Below are 6,513 nucleotides of genomic sequence, written 5' to 3' on the forward strand. Positions count from 1 at the left end.
CTTCTTTCTTTGCAGAGTTTGGTTAATTCAGATGCACCTCCCTGTAGGCTCATTCACAGGGTTAGCATTCTCACATTATCAGAATTATGGAAAATAGATTAAAATCTTTTTGGCTGACAGTTGTCCTTACAGGAAAACAGCATCTCAGCAATTGGTGAATAGCTTCTATTAATCATGGCACTACCAGATGTGACAGCTGACAGGTTTTGTCACTACACAGTCACAGAGATGATAAAAGGAGGTTTTATTCTGGGGTTAGCTCCAATAAGAAGCAAAAATACTAGAAAGAGTAACTTATAAAAGCACTGTTTTCCAGTGAATAGCTACCTGTAGTTGATATGTAAGGACTAATAAAGGGTTTTTGATTTCTGAAACAACAACAAAAGACTTCACAAAGCAAAATCAAGTAAAGATATATAACAGCAAGTTAAAGTCCATCTGAGTTAATCTTGCCAAGGAAACAGAGGAAAATATAAAGATTCTTTGAGGTGCGTGGATTGAGAGTACTGAGAACTATACACCTGGTCATGGCAGAACTTGGAGCTAATGCCTTTGTCTCAAAGTGAAACAATTACTGGACTGGAAGAAGTCTTCAACGCAGTTTGTGATGAGTACTGTGGGCCTGTGGATATCCTGAGTGCTCAAAGGCCCAAACTTCATGTGGTATTTATTGACCTTTCAATATGCTTATATTATTTGCCACAAAGTGTTTTATATTGTACTGAAATAATCAATGTTACACTTCCAGACTTCTCCTAGTCACCTTGCTGGCTGCCAAAAACCACTGCTCTCCTTTCCCAGAGCACAACTGCTCTGATTCTCAGTGTCTTTTGCAACACACAAAATGTGCAAAGCAATCAGCTCAAGCATCTCACAAACTTGCTGTTGCTCAGTGTTATGCAGGACTGTGGGAATAGAGGTGCCCAGGTGAGAATGACAGATGTCACCAGGGTCTGGATTAGAGAGGCACAGTTCACCTGCCTGCTCTTCTGCCCCTCTCTGGCTTGGACACATTTAGGAGAGAGGAATTTGCAAAGGTGGTTGCAGTGCTGTGGTTCTGGTTTGCTCCCTCCTTGTAAGTCATCATGGTTTCTTGAGATTTTGGGCTTGCAGGAGTGATGCTGGAGGGTTTCCTTGATGTTTTGGTGTGAGGCAGTTCCTGGGGATCCTGCTGAGTATAAAGCCTCTTTTGTGCTCACGGTGACTGAAGGACAGGTTTCAAAGGGAACCTGGTGTCCTTTCTGTCACATGCTCTGGGTCAGGAAGAAGGTGGGCAAGGACAGGCAAGGATAGGCAGATGAAAAAAGTCCCACAAAATGACTTGGCCTCAGACATCACCCACAGAGAAATAAACAGCTCAAAACAGAAAGCAAGGAAATAGAATATACTGTGCTATGGTCACTAGAAGTTCAGAGGGCTCAAATTCCCCTGATCCACAGGAAAGCATCAGTTCCATGCTACACTTCTGCTAACACTGACACATGGAACTGAGGGCAGAGAGGGTCTATTCATCTGTGAAGATGGAGCTCTTGTCCCAAATATATAGGCCATATCCAAGTGACTTCTGACTTTTGTATGTGACTTGAGCAAAATTTCAGGATTTAGAAGTCTTGAAGAGCAGTAAAAGGAAAGATGGAAAGAGAATGGAGATGCAACATGGGTTTGGCAGAGCTAGAATGTGCAAAACCAGCTGAATCCTGGCTCTGATCAGTGATTTCTCAACTCTAACCTGTTCATTTGTGAAAATTGACTCCGTTATTTCTGAGATGACATAGGAGCAGTGGCTGCTTGCAGGAATAAATCCATGATAGTAAGAGGCATTCAGTGTCATTTGTGAGCCAGCTGAATCTTCCCACACATTGTGGCTGAGCAAACTTAATTTCTAGGTACATATCTGAAAGCTCAAATCTAGATGGACTCAAAAAATCACCATTGAACACAATGTGAAATGGGAAATCCTGATGAAAGGACTATGGGGTGACATAATAGAAATGGGCAGAGAAATATTAGAAGTCCACAAAGGCAGGGAGTGATAATGAAAAGTACTTAAAGCTAGGGGAAGGTGGTGCTTGAGAGGCTGTAGGTTAGAGAAACAAAAAGAAGTTATGCACATGGGACTGGAAATGGAGAGAACTGCTTATGAGCAAAAACCCAGCTCTTGTCTGGTGTAGCAGAGCAAAGTCTAGTGAAGATGACACTGTTACCCAAGGAGACTACTGTGATAAAAACCACTGGTGCAAGAACAAATATTTCTACATTGGACATAATCTCAGGCAACAACCAAGAAGATAAAATACCAGAGATTCTGAAAAAAATCCTCCAGCATCCACACTCCTAGTTGAAAAGGGGAGTCTGAGGGATTATGTACCACAACCTCCAGGAAGGGCTCAGACCCTCAGCAAATGCTCCACCAAGCTCCAAGGAATACTGCCAGCCTCATTAGGCTATTGCAAATGTTCACAGAGCCACATCCAGAGATTTCTCTAGAAGGGAGGAAATGAGAGCATAAAAGCAGAAAAGGAGGAAGATGACATGTCTGGAGGAAATCCCATTTCAGCCTGACCTATCCACTGCCATCTCACTGCCTACTCCCTCCCTGATGCCGTCCAGAAACTGAATCCCACATTTCAAGTGCTGTCTGCCTTCTCAGTGTCTATATAGTCACTCCCAGTCTACTTATCTCCATCCATCAATTTGCTAATCACTTCCAGGAAGGCTGATAAACCACCCTTCCCACTCCTGCCCTTGGGTCTCTGCTCTCATCCATCACACACCCAGAAACACAACATCCTTTCCTTTACAGACCTTTTATCCTCACCATGTGCACACAAGCACACATCACCCCTGTGAGTCCAGTTATCTCACTCCTCCAGTCAAGTTTTCTGGTGATGTCACAGACCTAAGTTAGACACAGCTTTGAAGGTGATTTCCCAAAGATTAAAAAGTCTCTGAAATCCAAAAACCAGGCTTATTTTCTTTCTCTCTATTCCTACAACTACAAAACTATTTAATATTTTAAAATATTAGAAGTCTAGAAATGAAAGTATTGTCAAAAGATCTCAACCATTCATCAGACCTCTTTCTTTCTCAGCCTGACTTCCCAAGTTGCAGCAACATCTTCAGCTTCCTCTTTTGGGATCCTGCAAAAGATCTCTGTGTCCCTGGGAAGGTCTGGCACCATCTCTGCTCCTCCCAGCAGCCTGACAACACCCTCTGATGAAAAATGAAAGTGCTTTTGGGCAGAATTACTGACCATTGCCCTTAAGATAGGAGAACATTCTTATCCTCAAAAAGCTTCCTCCTGGAAGCTGGTCCACATTTAGCATGGTGGATTCTGTTCTGTCCTAATATTCCTGGTCCTCACAGCTCAGAAATGATCCTTCAAATGAGAAAGGCTCAAAGAAGGACAAAGACTATCAAAGGTTTGGGAAAAAAGAAACCAGGACACTGCCACCCTGAAGAGCAATGACTAGGGTGGGATAAGATAGAGATCTACAATATCTCCATTGGCAGGAGGACAAGCACCTTAGCATCTCTTTGAAAAAAATAACGAGGATGTCAAATTAATTAGTTGGAATCATATGCAAAATAAAAGAAGATAGGTCATGTTCTAGAAGAACTTGTAAATGCATGGAACTGCACTAAGAGGGATAGGAAACAGACAGTTTAGACTTTATTAGAGAGGAATCATAGAATCAGGAACAGCTCTGTAGTTGAAAATTACCAGCAGCACAAAGAGCATCAGAAGGAAACATCATTAAATTTATCTTGTCCTTTCTCTTCTCTGGACAGCTTCTCTGAGCAGTGCCCACTTTTGGAGGCAAGGTTTGTAGTCTGAAACCAGTCACAGGCCTCACAGAAAGCTCCTGGACAAGAACTGTGAGAACATTCTCAGAATTCACCCACCTGCTTCCAGCATGCAGCTCTCAGCTCTCTCCTGTGCTGCTGAAAGTTGGTGTCACTGCATTCTGCAGATGATTCCTGCATGGAACAGCAGGACATTTGTCACTCCCTGTCATCTTTGCCACACTGTTCCTGGAACAGTCTTTTCCAACTAAAGGCAGTCGTTTCCACCCCAGGTACCACAGCATATAGATATTCATAAAACAGGTATTCTATTTTTTCATTTATTTATTATTACATATATGATACCTACAGTGTATGTCCTATATCCAGCTGTTACTTTGAGGAATGCTGAGCATAAAAACATTCATGTGCACACCACAGTATTGTTGCCATAGGTAGCAGAAGAAGCCTGATTGTTTGCAGACTGCAAGGTTTTTCAGGCAGAAAGGAAAATTTCAAAGCACCACAATTACTGTAAACCCAAGAAATGAAGCAAGATGGGCCAACAATTTTAGGTGAACATGTTACAAAGCAACGCTTGTGGAAACTGATGCTATGATTAAAAATCTCTCAAGCTTGAATGGCAAGAGAAGTGGCAGACTAGTGGATAAGCAGTACCTTCAGCAGAGCTGGGTTCTGGGCTCTGTTGTAAAAGCCAGACCTCTTGCCCTGTCCAGGCCTCTTCTCCACGGTTACAGGCAACACTTTTTTCCTTTAAATTGCTTTGTATTGGTCTGTCTCCACTGCAGCATTTGCTGAATGATGACAAGCAGGAATTCTACTGAGTTAAAACCTGTGAACCACCTGACCAGGTATTGAATTGGGGCTTTAAAGTCATGCTTTAAACTACACACCTTTCAGGATATGCCATCAACTTCAGCAATTTCCCCATGACGAAGCCAGGACTTTGAGTTGTACTTAAGTTAGCTGAATTACATAATAGCTGTAGAACCATAGAATAGTTTTAGTAGGAAAAGACCTCTGAGATCATCAAGTCCAACTATTAACCCAGCATTGCCTATTCCACTATTAAATGATTTCCCCAAGGGCCAAATTACACATCTTTTAAATACCTTCAGGGATATTCACTCCACCATGTCCCTGGACAGCCTGTTCCTGCGCTTGCCAACCCTTTCAGTGACAAATTTTTTTCTTAGTATCCAACCTAAACCTTCCCTGGGGCAACCCGATACCATTCCCTTGTTACTTGTTACCCAGAAGAAGAGACTGACCCCCACCTGTCTACACCCTCCCTTCAGGTTTGTAGAGAGGCATAAAGTCCTCCCTTGAGCCTCCTTTTCTCCAGGCTAAACACCCCCAGCTCCCTCAGCTGCTCCTCACAGGACTTGTGTTCCAGATCCTTCCCCAGATCCTTGCCCTTCTCTGGACTCACTCCAGCACCTCCAAGTCCTTCCTGTAGTAAGCGGCCCAAAACTGAACCCAGGATTTGAGGTGTGGCCTCACCAGTGCCCAGCACAGAGGGGCAGTCACTGCCCTGCTCCTGCTGCCCACACCATTGCTGATCCATTCAGGATGTCCTTGGCCTTCTTGGCCCCCTGGGCACACCCTGGCTCATGTCCAGCCACTGCTGACCAGCACCCCCAGGCCCTTTCCCACTCAGCAGCTTTCCAGCCACGCTGTCCCAGCCTGGAGCTGCAGGGGGTTGTTGTGACCCAGGGACAGGAGCCAGCACTTGGCCTGGTTGCACCTCACACAATTGGCCCTGGCCCATGGATCCAGCCTGTGCAGATCCCTCTGCAGAGCTCCCCTGCCCTCCAGCAGGTCAGCACTCACACCCAGCTTGGTGCCATCTGCAAACTGGCTGAGGGTGCTCTTGATCCCCTTGTCCAGATCATTGATTAAGACATCACACAAGGACTGACCCTAACGCTTATCACTGGGAACACCACCAATGACTGGCTGCCAACTGCATTTAACTTCATCCACCACCACTTTCTGGGCCACCACCCTCTTCTTTACCCAGTGAAGAGTACCCACATCCACACCATGTTTCTCCAGGAGATGCTGTGGGAAATGGTGTCAAAGGATTTGCTGAAGTCCAAGTGGACACATTCCCAGCCTTTCCCTCACCCACCACATGGGTCACCTTGTCACAGGAGGTGGTCAGGTGGGTCAAGCAGGACCTGCCTTTCACAAACCCTTGCTGGCTGGGCCTGATGCCCTGGTTTCCTTGTGTGTCCATGATGGCACTCAGGAGGATCTGCCCCATGGCCTTCCACGGCACTGAGGTCAGGCTGCCAGGCCTGTAGTTCCCTGGATCTTTCTTTTGGCCCTGCTGGTAGATGGGCATTGCTTTTGCCAAGCTCCACTCAGCTGGAGCCTCCCTGGTGAGCCAGGGCTGCAGGTAAATGAAGGGAAGAGGTCTGGTGAGCACTTCCACCAGCTCCCTCAGTGCCCTTGGGTGGATCCCAGCTGGCCCACAGACCTGTGTGTATCCAAGTGCTGCAGCAGGTCACTGACCATTCGTTTCCTTTGGATCATGGGGGCTTCATTCTGCTCCCCATCCCTGTCTTCCAGCTCGCAGGGCTGTGTACGCCGAGAACAACTGGGGTTACTCTTACAGACTGAGGCAAAGAAGGCATAAAGCACCTCAGCCTTTCTTACCTTTTGTGGCTGTTTCCCACCACACCAATATAGGACAGAGCT

This window comes from Haemorhous mexicanus, chromosome Z (assembly GCF_027477595.1).
Source record: "Haemorhous mexicanus isolate bHaeMex1 chromosome Z, bHaeMex1.pri, whole genome shotgun sequence".
In the NCBI taxonomy this organism is placed as follows: Eukaryota; Metazoa; Chordata; class Aves; order Passeriformes; family Fringillidae; genus Haemorhous; species Haemorhous mexicanus.